The following is a 22,212-nucleotide window of genomic DNA, read 5'->3' as shown; positions in this document are numbered from 1 at the left end:
GCACAACGGGGACTTGAATCTAGGCACTCTGATAAGGGACATGGGTATCTTATCTGCTGCACTGTATGTGTGTGCCCCACATAAAGTGTTTTGTAACCTATAGTCTCTATATGATTAAGTGTCCTATGAAAACAATTTTAATGGCTTCAAGGCAATTCAATTAAATGAATAATAATATCAGTTGCTAAGATATACTGAGCATTTACTGTGTACTAGAGCTATATATATTCTTAAAATACTTATTTAATCTTCACAGTAAGCAGAGTTATTTAATGTGAAGAAGCTGAGGCTTAGAAAATTTAAATAACTTTGCTGTTGTCACATAGGTAGTATGTGACTTGAACCTAGAGTTGTATCACTGCAACTGTGCTGTACTGGCTCATGTATGGACATAACACAGTCTATTTAACCAATTCTGTATCTTTGGACATTTAGATGATAACTAATTTGATGATACTAGAAACCACATGCTGATTAACGTATTTATAGGAAAACTTAGGAACACAAAATCATTTCTTTAAATCGCTAGAAGTACTCAGTTTAAATAACTGCATATTTTTAAACAAAAGACTTGTCTAGGACCGGGATGTTGTGGCCCAGTGGGCTTAAGTCACCACTGTGACTCCTACATCACATTTTAAAGTACTAAGTTGAAACCCAGCCACTCTACTTTCAATACATATTCCTACTAAGGCATCCCATGAGGCAGCAGATGATGGCTCAAGTATTTGGGCCTCAGCCCTACACATGGGAGACCCAGATAGAGGTTTGGGCTCTTGGTGTGGGCCTGGTTCAGCCCTGGTTGTTGTGGGCATTTGGAGAGTGAACCAGTAGGTGGAAGATGGATACCCATCTTTCTCTTTAAAGTAGATGACAACAAATAAACATGAAAAGAAGACCTGCCTGTACATATTGCCAAATCATCTCCTAGAAATATGGTAACAGTTCACAGTACCTAATTTCCTAAAAAATGATATTGTTTCTAAAGCTAGATATTGTTTCTTTTTTGGTCTTTGATTAAAGTTTTCAAGATAAGCCCAAAAGGCTGGTGCTGTGGCACAGTGAGTTAAACCAGTGCTTGCAGTAGCGGCATTCCATGTGTGTGCCAGTTAGAGTCCTGGCTGTTCCACTTCTGATCCAGCTCCCTGCTAATGTGCCTGGGGAAGTAGTGGAAGGTGGCCCAAGTCCTTGGGACACTGCACCCACCTATGAGACCCAGATGAAACTCCTGGGTTTAGCTGGCTCATCTCCTGCTGATGTGGTCATTTGGGGAGTGACTCAGTGGATGGATTTTCAAATAAATAAATAATCAATTTTCAAAAAAAAGATAGACCCAAAGAAGTAGTTCAGTCATATGCCACTTAATGATGTTTTGGCCAGTGATAGACCAAGTTAAGCCAATGTTCTTAAAAGATTACAATGTAGATGAAAAATTCCTATAATCCACTGATGCCACAGCCATCATAACATCATAGCACAGTGCACTACTGTCCTGTCTGAGGGGATGCTGGTGTGAGCACACCTACTGTGCTGGCAGTGGTGTGAAAGCATAGTGCATACACATACAATTATAGACCACGTATAGTGCCTGAACGTGATGATGTGACTATTTTCTAGTTTACATATTTACTAAGCAGTATGTTTATTGTTACTGTAGAGTGTACTCTGACTTATGTTAAAAAAGTTTACTGTAAAACAGTATGCCATGCTACATCAACAACAACCTCACACACCTTGTATTCACTGCATCTTTCTTTCCCCCTTTTGTAAGTTAACACGTGGGAACTCTACATGTTTATGGGATACAGTGTGATATTTCAATACATGTAGACAATGTGTGTTGATCAAATCAGGGTAATTAGTATTTCCTTCACCTTAGTATTTCTTTGTTTGGAGACTTGGAGCTTCTGGGTTCTAGTTCTTCTTACAATAGACTATTGTGATGATAGGCACCCCACTTGTGCTGTAGACCACCGGAACTTTTTGCTTCTACCTGTGATTTGGTGTGACTTAGCCAACCTGCTCTAGCCCTCTTCCCCCAGTCCCCTGACTTCCTAGACTCTATTAATTTCAAGCTTACTCTCTTCCGCTTTGAGATCAATTTTGTTAGCTTCCACATATGGGACAGAACATGCAGTATTTGTTTTTCTGTATCTGCACTATTTCACTTAATATAATGTCCTCTGGTTCTATCCATTTTGCCACAGATGATAGGATCTAACTCTTTCTGGTGGCTGAATAATATCCTACTGTGTGTATGTTACCACATTTTCCTTACTGAGTCTCCCATTGATGGGCACCTAGGTGGATTCCATAAAGGTGCTTCAATAAGCCTGTGAACGCACGATTCTTTTTGATATGCTGATTTCATTTCCTCGGGATATATATAACCACAAGTGAGCTAGCTGTATCATATGGTAAACTTTTATTTTTTTTTAAGACTTTATTTATTTATTTGAAAGAGTGATAGAGACAGAAACACACACACACATGCACACCCACACATATGCAATGAGAGAGATCAATCTTCCACCTTCTGATACACTTCCCAAATGACCACAGGGAGAAGCCAGGAGCTTGGAACTCCATCCAGGTCTCCCACATGAGGGGCAGGGGCCCAAGTACTTGGGCCATCGTCTGCTGCTTCCCCAGGTGCATTAGCAGGGAACTCGATTAGAAGCAGGACAGCTGGGACTCAAACTGACACTCTGCTTGACACTCTGCTGTCTGTGTTTAACCAGTTGGCCACAATCCCGGTCTCTGTTTTTTGAGGAAGCTCCATAATGTTCTCCACAATGGCTGTACTAATTTGCAGTCCCACTAGTAGTGTATAGGAGTTGCTTTTTCTCAGCGTCCCTAACACAACTTTCATTCTTTTGCTTTTTTGACAGTCATTCTGACATTGTTGTTTTTATTCCTGTTGGCTAGTGGTATTTGCATTTTTATATATTTGTGTTTTTTTTTTTTGTATTTTGTAATGTATTTGTTGCCATTTATAGTTCCTATTTTGAGAAGTGTTCAGATCATTTGCCCATTTTTAATTGGATCATTTGTTTCCCATTGTTGAGTTGTTTTAATTACTGTCTAGCATGAATATTAATCCCTTGCAGAGTAGTTGTTAGATATTTTCTCCTAATCTCTAGGTTGTCTCTTAACCCTGTTGATTGTTTCCTTTGCTGTACAGCAGCATTTTAGTTTGATACAATCACATTCATCTAGTTTTGCTTTTGTTGCCTGTGCTTTTGGGATTTTGTCTAAAAAAAAAAAATATTTGCCTTGAAATGTTTTCCTTATGTTTTCTCCTAGTAGTTTCTTATCTTACAGTTAGGTCAATTATTTATTTTGAGTTTATTTTTGTGCATGGTGCAAGAAGGGTGTTTAATTCCCTTCTTTTGCATGAAGACACTCAGTTTTCCCAGCACCATTTACTATCTTTTCTCCTGTACATATATTTGGCATGTTTGTTGCAATCATTTGAAGATGTGTAGATTTATTTGTGGGATCTCTATTCTGTTCCATTTGTCTGTGCCTTGACTTTTATGTTACTACCACGCTATTTTGGTTAATGTGGTCCTGTAGTATGTCTTGAGATCAGATGTTAGGTCTCCAGCTTTGCACTTTTTGCTCAACTTTCGCTATTCAGGGTCTTTTGTGGTCCCACATGAATTTTAGGGTTGTTGTTTGCTTTTTCTCTGAAGAGCATCATTTATATTTTGACAAGACTTGCCCTGAATCTTTAAATTGCTTTGGGAAATATTGATGTTTTAACAGTATTAATTCTTGTAATCTATGAATATGGGAAATCTTTCCCTTTTAGTCTTTTCTTCGATTTCTTTCAGCAGTGTTTTACAATTTTCATTATAGACCATTCACTTCCTTGATTACATGTATCCCTAGGTGTTTTGATTTGTTTCTCAGCAAGTTCATTGCTGGAGTATAAAAAATGCTACTGATTTTTATATGTGGATTTTGAATGTTGCAACTTTATTGAATGAACTTATCAGTTTCATCACTCCTTTGGAGAAATCTGGGTTTTTAATATAAGGTAGGAACTCGTCTATAAATGGGTAATTTTGACCTCCTTCGATCCTATTTTTATGCCTTTTATTTCTTTCTCTAATTGTTCTTGGTACATTTTCCAGTATTGTGTTCAAAGAGAGTGGTGAAATGAACATCTCTGTCTTGTTCCTGTCTTACAGGAAACATTTTCAGCTTCTTTCTCCTTAGTATGGTTTTGGTTGTGGATTTGTCGTATGTACCCTTTATTAAAGATTTACTTACTTATTTATTTGAAAAGCAGAGTGACAAAGAGACACACAGAGAAAGAATGTGTAGCCTTTATTATGTAGAGGTATGGTCTTTCTAAATGTGTTCAGTCTTTTTTATTAAATCATTAAGGGATATCAGATTTTAATGATTAATTTTATCTTCATCTATTGAGGTGATCAGATGGATTTTGTCCTTCAGTCTCTTGATGTGATGTGTTATGTTTATTGATTTGTAGATGTTGAACCATCCTTGCATCCTTGGGAGAAATCTGGCTTGATCATGGTATATGATCTTTTTGATGTGTTCTTGGGTTTAATTTGCTAGTATTTTGTTGGGAATTTTTGCATCTATGAGAGCACTTCAGAAAGCTCATGGCAAATGGAACTAAAAGATAAGTTTATTTAGGCGCAAAAAGAATTTTTGAAATCCATATATAGTTTTTCATAATACATATTATCCATAAACTTTTTGAAGTCCCTTTTTACGATGGATTTCAATTTTATTTGCACCAGCATCAACTTATCTTTCAATTCCATTTCCAATGAACTTATAAAATACCTTCATGTGTGTGTTCTACATGCATACATATATGAACATATATATGTATAAACCTGACAGGAAAAAAGCAATTTTTCAATACCAGTTTTAGTTCTCAGAAGTATGAATTATGGTATTATTGTTTTGTCTAACCAAACTTCTCTTCCCTTTCTAAACTTTTTTTATGTGCTTGAATTTGAAGCACAGAAGGGCAAATGTTAAGCAAAAATCAGGGAGAGCTAAAGAACAGTGGAATATAGTTAGATGATGATCTCAGGGCCTCAGGACTTGGATTTTAGCCCCAGTTCCTTAGTCCTTGGGTAAGATTCTGACTTTTCTCAGCTGTGTTGTTTATTTATAATTGGTGTTTCCACCAAATTTGGGGTTTTCACATTGCTACAGGCATTCTAAGAATAATTGAGTGATCTTTCACTTTTCAATGTTTCTCTTTTTTTGACTATGAAAACATTCAACTGGTCCAAACTAAAGGTGTTAAATCCCAAATTTTATCATATTTGGACACCTCAATTTACCTTGTAAATTTCTGTTTCATGTGTAATCCCTAGAATAAAGCTTCATATGCTTTTATTTGACTGTTTTATCAGTGTTTCATTGACCATGAATAACAGAATTCTTCTTGGAATTTTTACAGATTTTTCATAAATTCAGGCCCAAATCTACTCCCAGGAAACTATACAAGTAAACACAAGAGAGACCCATATCTGACTGGGCTGCTTCTTATTTCCATGTAATCCTCAGTGTTATCTCATCCTGAAAACGCATATGGTAGCCTTTTACTTATTTTTTTAAAAGTTAAAAATTTAATTTATTTGAAAGGCAGAAAAGCAGGGAAAAAAAGAAATGGAGAGGCAGAAATAGACAGATGAGAAGTGTCCTGTCCTCTGGCTCACTCCCTAAATGCATGCAATATCCACAGCTGGGCCAACCCGAAGGCAGGAGCTCAAAATTCAGTCCAGATCTTCAACATAGATGGCAGGTACTCAATTACTTGAGCTATCACCTGCCACCCAAAGGCTCCATTAGCAGGAAGCAGGAATTTGGAACAGAGTCAGAACTGGAACCCAGGCATTTCAATATGGCATACCTAGTGGCTTCTTAGTCATTAGGCCAAATGCCTGCCCAGGTAGCATGTTTAAATGCTAATCATTTTTTTCTTTCGTTGTTTTGCATGATTGTTTTGTTTTGTATGATTGTTACCTGATCTTTTTGATAAAGTTGTTGACATGTTTTGGGTGCTTTGTGCTTTACTTTTATATTCATGTATACATTTTTAGATGAGGTGGAATAACTATTTCTGAAACTAGAATTGGATTACTGGTTAAAAATAGGACATTTAAAAAGCAAATGTGAAGATGGATGTTATAATATTGATCAGGCTCACATTTTAGGATAGACATGCTCTATTGATCAGGCCCAGAATAAAGCAAGTCATATTATAAAGTACTAAATGCTTCTTCAAATTTTATTTATCAAGCTGACAGCAATATGCAAAATGAAAGCAATATGTAGAAAATTCCCTTCAAAGTCATTGTGATACAAGTTCGTGAGAGGCTGGTGAATTACAGCTATAGATTGTTAAAATATTGTTATATAAATGAAAAATTAAAAGCATTATGATTTTTTAAACCACTATTTACCACTGGGATTTGTTTTTGTGTTAATACAAAAACCCACTTTTTTTTTTTTTTTTTGGACAGGCAGAGTTAGACAGTGAGAGAGACAGAGAGAAAGGTCTTCCTTCCGTTGGTTCACCTCCCAAATGGCTACTATGGCCAGCGCGCTGCGCCGATCCGAAGCCAGGAGTCAGGTGCTTCCTCCTGATCTCCCATGCAGGTGCAGGGCCCAAGCACTTGGGCCATCCTCCACTGCCTTCCCGGGCCACAGCAGAGAGCTGGACTGGAAGAGTTGCAACCGGGACAGAATCTGGCGCCTCAACTGGGATTAGAACCTGGAGTACCGGCGCTGCTGGTGGAGGATTAGCCTAGTGAGCTGCGGTGCTGGCCCATAAAAAAACCCATATTTTTAATGTGATTGTTTTTCAAGATACTTCTATGTTCTGCAAGGTATAACATTTCAAAATAAAATTTTGTGGGACTGGCATTGTAGTACAGTGGGTCAAGCCACTGCCTGCAATGCCAGCATCCCATATGAGTGCCTATCTGTGTCCTGGCTGCTCCACTTCCAATCCAGCTCCCTGCTAAGGTTCCTGGGAAAGTCATGGAAGATGGCCCAAGTGCTTGGGCCCCTGCCACCCATGTGGAGACCTGGATGGAGTTCTAGGTTTGTGGCTTCGGCCTGGCCCACCCCTGGCTGTTGCAGCCATTTGGGGAAGTGAACCATCTGATAAAAGATCTCTGTCTCTATTCCTTTCTCTCTGTAACTCTTTCTTCAAATAAATATATCTTTTTAAAAAGTTCATGGAAAATGTGTATTATTTAAAAACTGTATGTGGATTTTCAGTTTTTTTGGCACTGAAATAGCTTTCATTTAATTCCATCTTCTATGAAATTTTTAAGTGTATCCTTGCAATATTTTGTCAAATACATCACTCATAGCAACCAGGAAGAAATGAGAAGAGTTCACTTCAGTTTTTAAAAGTGATTAATGTGGAAATATCTCCAATGGCTGCCAGTAGGGGGGCAGTGCTCATAGGAAAGTTGTTGCCAAATGTGCCTACTTGTCATATGATGACAAAGACTACTTATTAGGGACAATCTAGCATCTTTGCAGATAGCATGAGATATTGCCTGCCTTCTGTATTAGCTTTCTGTTTATCGCGATTAAATATCAGAGTCAACTAACTTTATACAGGGAAAAGGTTTGGCTCATGGTTTTGGAGGTTCACTGGGCAGCCCCATTGTGTTGGCCTCTGTGAAGGTGGCAAATGGCAATGACAGACTATGTTTGCAGGAAGGGTCATGTGACAAACCAGGAAGCAGAGGGAGAAGGGCACTGGACCCAAACATAGGCTTTTATAACAACCATCTCATGACAACTCCTCCCAAGGCCAAGTACCCCGTGTTGTAAGGATCTCTCACTAGATCCACTTCCTAAACACCACAATTGGACCAAGTTTCCAACCTCTTGATAACATTAATTTTTGATTTGGGGGTGTCAAATCTTATTCAAACCCTATGACCAAACATATCCCAGTTTTATTAAAGATTAAGGTTTTAGCCTTAGTCTTTTCATAATTGTCTGTAATGCTGTAGTGGGATCATCCTGGAATGTAAATAAAGCTCATGTTTTATTGATAGTACAAACTGCCTCAGACTAAAGGGTCAGTAAATAAGTGAAAACTGGATTGGGTATTTTGTCCAGCAATTGAGCTGCCACTTGGGATGCTTATATTCCATATTGAAGTGATGGAGTTCACATCCAGCTTCCTCCTCACGTGCACCCTGAGTGGCAGCAGCTGTACACTTTGGGAGGTAGCAGGTGCATTCCTGCCAGTCCATGTGAGAGACCTGGATGGAGTTCCTAGCTCCAAGGTTTGGCCTGGCTTCCACTTTTAGCCTGGTTCAGTCCTGGCATTTGTAGGCATTTTGGGGAGTGAATAGGCAGATGAGAGCTCTCTCTTGTCCATCTGTCCTTCTTTCTCTGTGTCTCTGGATCTGTCTCTCTGCTTCTAAAAAATGAAATGAAAATTCGTTTAGACTTAGTATACAAGACATAATTAATTTGAAAATTTAAGAAAACATCTAATACAATGGTTCCTCAGGTATCTGGAGTATTTAAATGATGCCATTGAACATGCCATATTTAACAATGTCTTTGCAAATTATTTTTCCACAGAACAATGACAGCCTGAAGAATTGGAGCGGGTGTTTGGTACAGTGGTTATGATGCTTCTTGAGGTGTTCATATCCCTACTGAGGTGTCTGAGTTCAAGTCCGTGGCTGTCCTCCTGACTCCAGCTTCCTGATAATATGTACTCTGGGAGGTAACAGGTGATGGTCTGAGTGCTTGGGTTCCTGCTGCCCACACAGGAGACATGGATTCAATTTATCACTCCTGGATTTGGCCTGGCTCAAATTGAAGCTACTTGGGGGATGAACTATGGATAGAAGATTCTCTTTCTCTCTCTCTCTTCCATTCAAAGCAGTTGAAAAATTTGAGGGTCACCGTTAATTTGTTTAACTCTGTGTATATATGTCGTTCTTCCATTTAGTGGTAGAACCTGGGAATGCCTTTGTGACTTGTTTAGTCAACAGACTATTCTGAGAAAAATGTTCTGAACTTCTGAAGCCATGTCATAAGAAGTCTTGTAGTTTCCACTCATGACTATTGGACTCCTCACTCTTGGAGCCCTGAACCATCCACGATACAAGCCGTTTTACTCATTGCTGCAGTAGCTGTATAGGGAGGTCCTGAGTCTACACAGGGAAGGAAGGGTCCAGGTGAGGCCAGCTTCTAAATGTGTCCATCAAAGCATCACAAATGAGCATTAAATCATGGTTTTAACTCTAAACCAGTCATCCAATATTTTAGTTTTTTTTTTTAAAGATTTTATTTATTTGAGAGGCAGAGTTACAAAGAGAGAGAGACACATACACACAGAAAGATCCTCCATCTGCTGGTTCATTCCCCAAATGGCTGCAATGGCCAGAGCTGGGCTGATCCAAAGTCAGGAGCCAGGAGCTTCCTCTGGGCCCCAATGTGGGTGTAGGGGCCCAAGCACTTGGGCCACTTCTGCTGCCTTCCCAGGCCATAGCAGAGAGCTGGATCGGAAGAGGAGCAGCTGGAACTCCAACTCTAGTACCCATATAGGATACTGGTGCTGCAGGCGGATTCTCAGGCCACTGTGCCACAGTGCTTGGCTCCCATCCAGTATTTGAGTTCCATTGAAGAGATTCTCCAGTTAAAGCCACATGGGCAGAAAAATCAACCAATCAAGTTCTTCCTGAGTTCCTAACTTTCAGAAATTGTGGTTTTTAGCCACTGAGTTTTAGTTCTAATAGATTATCAGAACACTGAAGGAAAATTTGAGATAATAAATTGTTAGAAAATTATCACTTCTAACTACTATATTTATCTTGTTAATTAGGAAATATAAGTGGAGACTATGAACTACAGAAATAAATTATCTGATTTAAGACCACAACTAATACCAATAACCTCCAGTTTCCAATTTATTTGCATTCATAAAATAGCTTAATTCTAATCATTGATTGTTTTCATAATAAGCACATATTTTTTGCCAAAGGAAGCTAAGTTTTTTCTTTTTAAACATATTTCATAAAGACAGACTAGTTTTTCTTGCTTTTTAGTGCTTACTCTGAGAAGGAGTGCAAGAAACAGTTTCAGGAGAAAAACTGCTTTCATGATCTCACATGTAAGCCACAGACAGACTTTTCTGATGAAGGCTTTAAAGTCTGATGAGATGTGAAAAGCAAGCTTCTATGCAGTCTGACATTTCAATAAATATACAAAACAAAACAAAACAAAAAAACCTCAGTAACTCTGAACATATTGTTTGTATAGGTAACAAAAGCAACAAATCTCATGGTCCGTACTTTTGAGAACAGCTGTGTAAAGATACTTTGTTTTAGGAGATTCAGAAGTAAAACTCACATATACATAATTCCAGCAGGAAATCGCCACATGATACACATTTTTTGGGTATCCCAATATTGTCCTGACAAGGAAGTCAGCCACGACCACACCTGCGTTGTAAAGACAGCCCTGAGAAGCAACAGCAGGAGAATCCAACCCCTGTGCCTTTGTTTCCCATCACTTGCTTCTTTTCAAATACTGAGACATCTCTCATTGGCTCATCAGTCACACAAGATAAGCACATATTATAAATTTGATTAAGAATAAAATCTTAGGGGCCAGCACTGAGGCAGAGCAGGTAAAGCTACCACCTGTAATGCCAGCATCCCATATAGGTGCTGGTTGCAGTCCTGGCTGCTCCACTTCCAGTACAGTCTATGAATGCACTTGGGTAAACAGCAGAAGATGGCCCAGATCTTCAGGCCTCTGCCACCCATGTGGGAGACCCAGAAGAAATTCTTGGTTCCTGGCTTTGACCTGGCCCAGTCCTAGCTGTTGGAGCCATTTGGGGAGTGTACCAGCAGATAGATGATTTCCCTCTCTCTCTGTAACTTTGCCTGCCAAGTAAATAAATTAAATGATTAAGAAAAAGAATAAATTTTGCTAATATAGTACTACTTTGATTTTTTGTATCTTATAATCTCTAATACTATTCTGGTTGGAATATTCTATCTGAGAAATTGTTTCTGAACTTAAAGTTTGAAAAGCACTAGACAAATACTCTTAATGTTTTCTTCTAGCTGTAATAATTATAAAATTCATCATGATGGACATAGTGATCTTAAGTGGGTTTTTGTTTTGATCTACAATCTCTTTTTCATCATGGGTATTAAAAACATTTTTCCTTGTGTTTGGACAGGACACTTTTCTTAAAAAGGAAAGTATAGTCTCTTAAAAGTAGCACCTAATAATAGTGACATAATTTTCATTTTATTTAAAATTTTTATTTATTTACTCGAAAGGCATAGAAAGTGATTTTTCAACTTCTGGTTCACTTTCCAAGTACCTGCAACAACTCGGGCTGGGTCATGACAAAGCCAGGAGCCAGGAACTCCATCTAGGTCTTCCAGAGGGTGGCAGGGACCAAAGTACTTGAGCCATCATCTGCTGCCTCCTAGGCTGTGCGTTATCAGGAAGCTGAAATTGAAAGTGAAGATGAGAGTTGAACCCAGGTATTCTGATTTGGGATGTGGGTGTCCCAAACCCCTGTGCCAAACACCTACCCTATCACTTTCATTTAAAATGCAGATATAGCTTGTTTAAATCTCAGTTCACAGGTCAGTGTGGATGTTTTGTGTTACTATAATGAAATACTCGAAGCTGGTTTATTTTGGCTCATGATTCTGGTCCAGGGTCAGTCATTTACCTCTGGCAATGGCCTTGTTGCTCTCTGAGTACCAAGGTGGCAAAGGACATCACATAGCAAGAGATGGGGAGTGCTTTTCCTCTCTTTTCCCTTCTTATAAAGCTACCAGTAGCCAATCATAGGAGTTCTACCCCTATGACCTTCTCTAATCCTAATTGCCTCCCAAAGCCCTACCTCCATACTTCACCGTCAGATTGAGTTCCCTCCCTCTTAATACCTCACAGTGGGGAATAAATTTCAACACATGAAATCTTGTGTGCACATTCAAATCCTACCAAAACCACAGCAATATGTTAGAAATATGCCTTTATTTTTCAGTAACTCAATTTAATTCTGTTTGATCACCAACTCCCCCAGTATGGTGGAAACTTAACTGTGCTCAGTTCTTTCTGCACCTTCTATTCTCCTCTCCTTGAATTGCATTTAAGACCTAGAGGGCTTACTTAGGTCTACCTCTTCAGGTCTGAAAAAGACACTGCATCACGTGTGCATTACTGATACTCTGTATCAGTCAGCTTTTCATTACTGCAATAAAATACCCAAATTAAGCTACTTGTCAGGGAAGGTAGTTTATTTTGGTTCACGGTTCTGGAGGTTCATAATCTAAGATCAGGTGAACCTCATTGATTGGGTTGTCTAATGGGGATGGTAGAGTGTATATGGAGAAAGAATCACATGGCAAGCCACAAAGAGAGAGAGAGAGAGAGAGAGCAAGCGAGTGAGCGCTGGGCCCACACTTAGGTTTTTATAACAACCCTCTCATCAGAACTACCTTCTGAGGCTCTGCTGCTACTGACCTAAGCACCTCCCACAGGACCCACCTCCTAGACACTATAGTTAGAGTAAGTTTCTAAGTACTTAGTACTATCAACTTATGACTTTGGAATTTATATAATGTCAGGAGCCAGATTTGGTTCAAACCATAACAGCCACACTTTTCCCTGTCTTGTCCATGCACATTATGGACTGAATATGTTTCCCTCAAAGTTCTTATGTTGAAATCCTAATCCCCAGTATGATGGTATTTGGAAGAAGGGTTTGGGGAAGTAATCAGATATAGAAGAGATCAGAAGGGTGAGTCTCCCATGGTGGGATTAGTGTCCTTGGAAGATGAGGCTTGATCAGAACTCTATCTGTATTTCACACGTGAGGACACAGTAAGAAGGTAGCCACCGGTAAACCAAGGGGCAAGACTTCAACAGACATTGATGGTGTTGGCACCTTAATATTGGGTGTGCAGCCTCCAGAACTGTGAGAAATAAATTCCTGTTTTAGCTGCCTAGTCTATGGTGTATTGTATTGGAAGCCCAAGAGGACTAAGACAATGTGCATTCTGATGGCTGCAGTCATCATTCTTGTCTGAATGAGACAACAAAACCCCTAAATAAGTTTGTGGGATCTTAGAGCAATGGCATGATGGGGCTGCCAGCTGCTTCAACACCTATCTAGGGCTCTTCAGGAATCTGTCAGCAGCCCTCATGCCATGCTGAGATTTTTAAAGCTCTACAGAAACTGTTAAGATCTTCTCTTGGGGCTGGTGCTGTGGCACAGAACAGCTTGTAAAGCCAGCATCCCATATTGGACTATTGATTCAAGACCCGGTTGATCCACTTCTGATCCAGCTCCTTGCTAGTGCACCAGAGAAAGCAATGGATGACAACCCAAGTGCTTGGGGCCCTACCACCCATGTGGTCATGCAGGTGGAATTCCTGGCTCCTGGCTTCAGCCTGGCCCAGTCCTGGCTGTTGCGGCCATTTGGATCGTGAGCTAGTGGGCAAAAGGTTCTATATATGTGTGTGTGCGCCTTCCTCTCTCGGTCTCTTTCCCTTTCAAATAAATAAATATGTCTCTTTAGAAAAAAAAGACTTCTTGCCAATTCTTACACAGAAAATAGGGCTTGAGTTTCCTTTGCTCTAAGATTCCCCAAAATTTATCTTGGAGTTTTATTGTCTCAAAGGAATTAAACCCTAGGAAAAATGTACTGGGTCCCTCTTTGCTAGATCCACTCACTCCTCTCTCTGTTTCTCCTACCTCCTGTGCCAAGGAGTCTTATGACACTTGGGGGCCTAGGTGATGGACAATCCTTGCTTTTATACTATGTTGTCTGCTAAATACTTCTTGTGCAGTGAGTCCTTGCTATTTCACAGAAGTTCCCTGCCTTTCTAGGCTCACGGTGTCCTTCATGTATCAATAACAACATCCTTAAGTGAACAAATACCATGTCAAAAACCTAGCAATTTCACTTATTTGTTAGGTTAAAATAAGTTAATTGTAGTAGTTTGTGTGGTGTGTGAGAACTCAAACATTTAAATATTCCCAAAGCTTCTGTGGGTTCATCTGTTGCTTGGAGAACTGTGGGCATATGCTTCTGAAACACACAACCTGTGATGACGCCCTCGTTCTCTGCTGCTGCATGTCATTATGATGGAACAGAGCTTGGCTTCACAAATGCATGCAGATGTATACACCCCCAAGTCTCATGTTAATAGATAATGGATTAATGCTAATGGTTGATGGATTGGATAGACTTGATCTAATTATGGAATCTAGGAAGTGAGCCTGGTGTGAGGTCTTTAGCTCACTGGGAATTTGTCCTCAGAGGCAGATCTTATGAGAGGGTTGACTATCTGAGTCATGGGTGCTTTTCATGTGTCTGTTTCTATGTGATCATTCTTCCACACATGCTTTACCATCACGCATCTGCACCAGATGCCAGCCTAATGGGGCCGCTTGATCTTTAATTATGTATCTCCAGACTGTAGGCCGCCATCAATCTCCTTCCCAAGATGCTCCTCTCAGGTATTTCGTGAAAGTAATGAAAAGCTGGCTAATACCTGTGCCTTCCTATGTGCAGGTACTCAGAATGGCCCACATGTTGGGTTGGTAGCACAGAGTGCTGGGTTGTGGCAGGAAAGGAAGACATAATAGAAAGTAAAAGCTATAAAAATGAATGTATTCAGTCAGGAGTTCAGAGCCATTGTTTGTGTAACTGGACAAAAGATTTATTATGGGAAAGAGAAGGTGCCTACTGAAGTTTTGGAAGAGGGGAGTAAGACAGAGAGAGTCGCTAACTAGTCTGCTGTAGGTTGACAAGTCAAAGACCTGGAAACTCCTAGAAGCCAAGCAGGCAGCTAACCAGGAATGAGCTCATAGAATGCTCTGGGAAAAGCTGCTGGCTTTGTGCATCCACAGACAAGTACCTGGGATGCCTGTTGGCAAGCAGATCCTAACTAGAGGGAAAATACATCTATGTTTGGGGAGTGATGGTGGTGAGGAAATAGAAGGAGCATTAAAGAAGAGTTTTATTTGGGAAGATCAAGAGAGTACTTGCCTTTTCAGCTACTTAAGCAAATGGCCCCAAAAGAGAATTAAAGACATTGAATTCTTGGGTCTGGAAAGCTTTATAGCCAAAATAATTTAACTAAAAAAGCTCTCCAGAAGGATTATCTATTTTGCAACCATTTGTACCTGTTTTATTACCATTTATTAATGTCCTCAACAAGAATGATTGACATGTCAGTTGTGATGAATGAGAGAAATCGAGAACAAATGATGTGAGGAGATTTCTTTCTCCAAGTTTAAAAGGAAACCTTCAAATGCTCTGTTGGTCACAGCAAAGGCAGCTGGTTGCTGTACGGCCACATTTCCAGGCAAATGGAGTCTATGAGTTCTATTTGAAGCTATAACAATTGTGAAAGTCAGGGGGCATAGAAAAAAGTTGCCATTCCATGTAATTCAGTTCTGCCCTTAATTACATGGGGCATATTATGGAGTAAATATGAATTCAGTATTCATCTCTTTAAGTCATTTCAGTGTTGTGAACATGCTGGTAATCTGCTGGTCTAATGCTGCAGTGAACTATAATGATTTTTGAGAGGTTGAAAACCATAGACTAATTCATAATGCATAAAATCCTGACAAATTTGAACAGAATCTATAGGAAGTGTCCGTTAGTCAAGTACTGCTAAATGAAAATCATAAAATATAGTGGCAGAAAATAAGCATTGTTCACCCATGTAGCCGTTGGTGTTCAGCTCCTTCCAGCTCTGACTGTGGAATGGGCTTTGGGTCTTCCCCATGAATATTCCTTCTAGGCCTGGGTTAAGGTGTCGTGGTTATTTATCAGAGGTTTTCCTTGTAGCAATGAGAATGAGTTCAAGAGAGCAAGCCTAACCACACATATTTTTATTGCTAACCATACAGGCACAGTACTAACCTTTGCTCATGGTAAAAGCCAGTCTCATGACCATATCCAACATCAACAGGACATGGAAGTATAGTTCCCCCATGGAAAGGGGAAGAGTGGCTATTTCCTTTTAGATTGATGTTAGTCCTAAAATTTTAAAAATTTCTTAAAATTTCAAATTACTAAAGTTTACATTCAACTGTAAATGGTAGAAAGCCCAAGATAACAGTAGCTTGAAAACATACAATTTTATTTCATATGTATAAATGAAGTCCACACTAAAGCAATGCACCCTAGCATGCTATCTTAATAGTTTGCATAAACCCAGTGCCTTCTCTGTAGCTCTATCCCTGTTTCCAGGCCACCTCCTTAAACTAAATTGTGAATCAAGTTCCAGCCATCAAGTTTATATTCAATATAGCAGATGGAGAATGCAATGAAGAATACCACATATCTCTGATCCTAGAAGCTGTATGCAATTCTTTCATTTTAAAAAAAATGACTTATTTATTTATTTATTTGAGAGGCAGAGTTACAGAGAGAGGGAAAGACAGGCAGTGAGGTCTTCCATCTGCTGGTTCCCTCCCCAGATGGCCACAATGGCTGGAGCTGGGCCAATCTGAAGCCAGGAGCCAGGAGCTTCTTCCAGGTCTCCCAGGCAGGTGCAGGGGCCCAAGCACTTGGCCATCTACCACTGCTTTCCAAGGCCATAAGCAGAGAGCTGGTTCAGAAGAGGAGCAGCAGCAGCTTACCCTACTGGGCCACAACCCTGGCCCCTCACACAATTCTTTTGTTAACATTTATTACATAATTGTGTTAGTAAGGGAAGGTATAAATTCTTATTTGGGGGCTGGCTCTGTGATGTAGTGGGTAAAGCTGCTGTCTAACGCACCGGCATCCCATATGGGCGCTGGTTCGAGTCTCAGCTGCTCCATTCTCAATCCACCTCTCATCTATGGCCTGGGAAAACAATAGAAGATGGCCCAAGTGCTTGGGCCTCTGTACCTGCATGGGAGACCTGGAGAAGCTCCTGGCTCCTGGCTTCGGCTTGGACCATCTCTAGCCATTGCTGCTACTTGGGGAGTGAACCAGTGGCTGGAAGACCCCCCCACCCCACCCCTCTGTCTCTGCCTCTCTGTAATTCTGCCTTTGAAATAAATAAATAAATAAATATTTTTTTTTAAAAAAGAAATTCTTTGTTCTTTGGAACTCTTCAGGTGTCCATGTTTTCAGTGGAAAAAAATGGGTTTTAACATGTTAATACACTATTAGGGAAGAATAGCTGTTGGTATAAAGAGTTGGTAGACTTTGGCACAATTCCAAAGAAACTGTTTGCATTTTCATCACTTTAATTTTCTTTTTTTTTTAAAGCAGTGCTTAAAGACAGTGGTGTGTGTATTTATTCATAATTAAAATATATAATCATACATCCATATGGGGTCCATTGTGGTCTTCCAGTGCACATATACAACATGTAATGACCAGGTTAACTAGCTACCCGTCACCTCAAACGCTGATCACTTCTGTTGGGAACATACAGAATCCCAGTAGCTACTCTGAGACACACAATTAACTGTTCAGTGAGTGACCTCCCTGTGCTGCAGGTCATCACAAGTTACTCTACCCACCCAGCTGCACCCTTGCACCCATGGACCATGCTCCTCTTCCTGGCATCTGGTGATCCCTGTTCTTCTGAGGTCAGCTTTCTAAGCCTTCACACCGAAGTGAGAATAAGTAGTAGTTTTCTTTGTGTGCTGATAAAATGTCCTCTTGCCTCATTGGTCGCATTTTAATTTTCATTTAAAAAAAATTATTTGAAAGGCAGAGTGAGACTGACAGAGAAAGATTCTGCATCAGCTGATTTACTCCTTAAATGCCTTGCCACAGCCAGGGTTGGGTCAGGATCTGGAAACTCAACTGAGGTCTCTCATGTAGGTGGCAGTGACCCAAGTCCTTGGGTCATCACCTGCTGTTTCCTAGGGTGCACATTAGCAGGAAGTTGGAATCAGAAGTGGAGCTGGGACTCAAACCCAGGCACTCTGATATGGGATGTGGGCATCCCAAACAGCATCTTAACTGGTGCACCAAGTGCCCTGCCTATCCTTCAAATGAGATAGTTTATTTCCTGTTAAGTTCTTACAATTAAAGTGTGATTTTTAACAGGGAGATCTACTTCATCATTCTTCAAAGCAATATTCTGAATTCTTTTAATTAAATCAAAGGGTAGGCATGAAATGTCTAACATTTATGTGTATTCTTAGTGGATTTTTCTACCTTGAACACTTTCCAGGTTGATCCTGAAAATGGATTCCAGGGACAAGCACTATAGTGTGTTAATTCCAGCACAAGCTCTTGGGCAACTTGAGGGAAGAGAACATTTCCGGTTATGAATAAATACTTAAGATCTGAATTAGTGCACGGGCATTGATGGATTCTTGCTCTCTGTCATGATCATTAGCCTGTAATCAAGGTTATCCAAGATCTATTCCCAAAGTACCTTCCTGGAGCTGTCTCCAGCACTTCTTCATGTATCTTTATCAAATTTATAACATGTTTTAAAAAGTCGAGCACTGTATATGATCTTTCTCAAACCACTAGATTAATTGTGCCACCCAAATATATCCTGTAACTTATTGTTTTGCCAATGCTTGAGCAATCTCAGTAGTGACTCCCTTTCCACTAAAACCTTATCTATTCATTTAAGACTTAAAGCAAGAATTTACTCCCTTGAAAAGGCCTTTCTGTAATCACACAATTGGAAGTGATCTCTCTCCAAACCCAATACAGTTGTACTTGTGTATTATAGTCAGTTTCTTTTGCTAATTCACAACTAATATTTATTGATTCTTACTGTGTGTCACCATACTAGGTTCCATTCATAGCATTATAGTCTAGTGGGGAGGACGTTAATGAAATAATATTTCCGTTATGCATGAGGGTCTTCAAAAATTCATGGAAATTGAATTAAAAGGTAAGTTGCTTTCTCAAAACATTTTTGAGATCCATGCACTTTACTTATAACAAGCATTCTCCACAAAATTTTCATTTCAATTTGTAAGAGTTGTTTATTTTCATTTTATTTGAAAGGAAGAGAGGCAGACACAGAGAGAAATCTTCCATTTGCTTGTTTACTTCCCAAAGGCTTGCAATAGCCTGACCTGGACTAGACTGAAGCTGGAACTCTGGAAGTCAATCAGGGTCTCCCATGTGGGTGGCAGGGACCTAACAACTTCAGTCATCATTTGCTGCCACCCAGGGTGTGCATTAACAGGAACTGGAAGAAGAGCCAGGACTAGAATAAGGCACTTAGATACGGATCGTGAAGTCCCAAGTGGTGATGTAAAATGCCTTCCCTTCTCTCTCTCTCTCTCTCTCTCTCTCTCTCTCTCTCTCTCTCACACACACACACACACACACACACACACAGCTCTTCCATCTACTGGTTCACCTCTCAAATGACTGCAACAGCTTGGGCTGTATTAGACAGAATCCAGAAGCCATCCAGGTATCCCCTCTGCATGGGTGGCAAATTCAAGTACTTGCATCAGTATCTGCTGCCTTTCTTGGTGCATTAGAAGGAAGCTGGATCAGAAGTGGAGGAGCTGAGACTGGAACTGTTCCTTTGATGTGGGATGTGGGCATCCCAAGCAGTGGCTTAACTCACTGTACCAAAACCCTCATCCCTCCACAAACTTTTGAAGACCCCTCTCATCTACCTCCTCTGGTCTCGCATTATGCCTCTGTTGTTTATCTTGCTTCCCTCTCCAAGTACTGAAAAAACAATGGCAAAACTATCTTATCATCTGAATACTCTTGACACTTCGTACTGTGCCTTGCACTGAGAGTTAAGTGTTCAGCAACAGTATTTGAGGAATAAATATTCTTTCATTTACTGCTTTCTCCCTTACCCCAGGGAATGCAATTAAAAGGAAGTATGTTACCCTTAACTTCTGTAGAAAAATTCATTTGAAATTAAAGCACATATTTTAAAATATATACACGTATCTTCGTAACTGGAATGATAAGGATGGAAAAGAAGCTACAAGATGAAAATCCTCCATTTGTGTTTTATTAGAAGTGCAAATGTGTTCCCATGTATGATTATGTGAATTTCAGGAGACTGAGACTGGGTATCCAGGGACAGCACTTGCAGAAACCTCATAGCTACAGGCTTGTATCTATCTTAATGCCTTCTGTGATTAAATGACAGAAAGAAGAAAGTGTAAATAAATAATATTCAGGGATTTTTAGAAATACTTGCATCCTGCTGCATTCACTGTGTAATAAGTTTTCCAGGCTCAATTGCCTTTTCCTCACTTCCTCCTTATTCAGGCTTCAGATCTATGGAGTGGATCATAATTAGGAATCTGGTCATTCTTTCCCCAGCTCGAATTCAATTAGCCATATGTTACAGGCAGCAAACACAGTGGCTGTCAAACTTCAGCAGTTTCCAAGGGGAAAAGAAGGTAGTGGGGTCAAAACTCCGAACTATGAGAAGGCTTTTGATGTGCAACTCCTAAGTTGCACAGCATTCATCAGAGTTTTGCCTGGTCATTCATCAGTCATCTCCAGAGACCTGTTCTGGAAACAGCAGCCTCTCCTACCTATGGGACAGAAGCTGTGAGCTCTTGGAGCCAAGCTATCAGAAAATAAAATGAGTAAATATGCATTTCTGTTTACACTCTGTATGTCAGCAATGAAGGGAAATCAATAGGCTTGCAGATTATGGTAATTCTCCTTCTAAATGAAGGCTCCCTGAAAGGTAGTTTTCCCTAACTCTTAAGGGCTGGTTCTGAGGAGGGGATGTACTCTTTTGTGGAGCTCTGGATGCTTAATTAGGGCTGAGCCCGGTGAACCCCACGGTGGGAAAACCTTGCAGGGTCATCGTTCACTTCATTTTACCTCGAAAAGGCAGAATTAAAATTAAACACTTGAAATTCAAAGCTGTGTTAGTTCAGAACTTTTCTCCTCTATTACATGCTGGTTTGTTAGAGAAAAGGGGTTGGAAGTCCTGGGGGTAGATAACGTTTTTGAAAAAAAGTTAAAAGAAAAAGAGTATTGAAGCCTAGAGTTCTTGAGGAAAAAATTCACATAATTAGGTAGGCTTTGTGAAGAGGTCTAATGCTTGCAAAAAGAAAAGAAAACCTGTTAATTTTTTGGCTAACTTACCCATTCATGGTCTTCTTCATAGAAGAGGGAACTGAGTTACAATACAGCCACACTCCATTTAAAATAACATTTATTCAACAGCAGGTCTGCCTCCTAGGCTTACTTCCTTATAGAAAAGGTCTATTATAAATACCAGTAATTTTCCCATGAGTTCTATAAAAAGTGTTTCTTTGTGGTGGATTTGAGTACTTTATCCACTCAAATTTAAATGTCTCAAACTATATCACCTCAAATCATTTCCCCTAGGAGGTTGCTCTAGTCTGAAAAATACCATCATTAGCAGATTTCTCTAGTATTTAACTTGGAATTTTAAAATTCTGTTTTATCTGTCATCAGAAATAGATCTATGTCCTCCCTAACCTTGACCAATGAATTTCACTGGAGAAGCCAGAATGCAAGAAGAGGGCTTGCCTTTTCTTCATAAAATAAGTGACATTTTGCTCGGCTGTACCAAGCACCTTAAAATTCCCATTTGGTTTCTTTTGCTATACATATGTGTCCTGGTGTGTAGATACTAGCTTTGAGATTTTTCTCAAGAAAAAGTTCAGTTTGGATGGGAGAGCATGAAGGCAAGTAGAGAGGGTTTTCAGGTGTAAGCTTTCTATTTTCTCCTATTAAATAGGAGTTTTTTAAAAAATTGACAAGGTTAACATTCATCTGGTGGAATGGAAATTGAAGAAATCAATGAAGCTATAAGAATAGAGATGTGACTTACAGAATTTTTTCTTTTTGAGGTTAAAAAGTGGCAAAACATCTTGCTAACCTGTCAAGGCACAGCTTTAAAATTAAAAAAAATTTTAATTTATTTGACAGAGTTTCCATCTGCTGGTTCACTCTTCAGCTGTCCACACCAGCTCAAAATTCCATCCAGGTCTCCCACATGGGTGGGCAGACACTCAACTTCTTGAGCCATCACCACTGTCTCCCAGGGTGTATATTAGCAGGTAGCTGGAATGGGAAGTGGAGGCAGGACTTGAACTAGGCACGCTAGTGATATGTGATATGGGTATCCCAAGCAACATCTTAACTGCTGCGCCAAACACCCACCCCTGGGCACAGGTTTCTGACCCTATTTAAAAACTTCTACCATAATACTTTAGCTTTAAAT

At 39.8% G+C, this 22,212-nt stretch overlaps 1 long non-coding RNA gene across 2 annotated transcripts in view; it reads left to right on the top strand.

The window, feature by feature from the left end:
- The window catches only part of LOC138843632 (uncharacterized), a 117,334-nt gene that overhangs the window by 10,487 nt on the left and 84,635 nt on the right, over window positions 1-22,212 (top strand). The window contains exon 2 of one of the 2 annotated variants that reach the window (XR_016212996.1): window positions 8,623-8,777. The exons of the other annotated variant lie outside the window; for it this stretch is intronic. This is a non-coding gene — a long non-coding RNA (uncharacterized LOC138843632). The remainder of the gene's footprint in view (window positions 1-8,622; window positions 8,778-22,212) is intronic. 2 annotated transcript variants of the gene reach the window in all.

This window comes from Oryctolagus cuniculus, chromosome 9, assembly GCF_051225735.1.
Source record: "Oryctolagus cuniculus isolate XC-2025 breed Fujian yellow rabbit chromosome 9, ASM5122573v1, whole genome shotgun sequence".
Taxonomy (NCBI): Eukaryota; Metazoa; Chordata; class Mammalia; order Lagomorpha; family Leporidae; genus Oryctolagus; species Oryctolagus cuniculus.
This window is presented reverse-complemented; position numbering and strand designations above follow the sequence as displayed.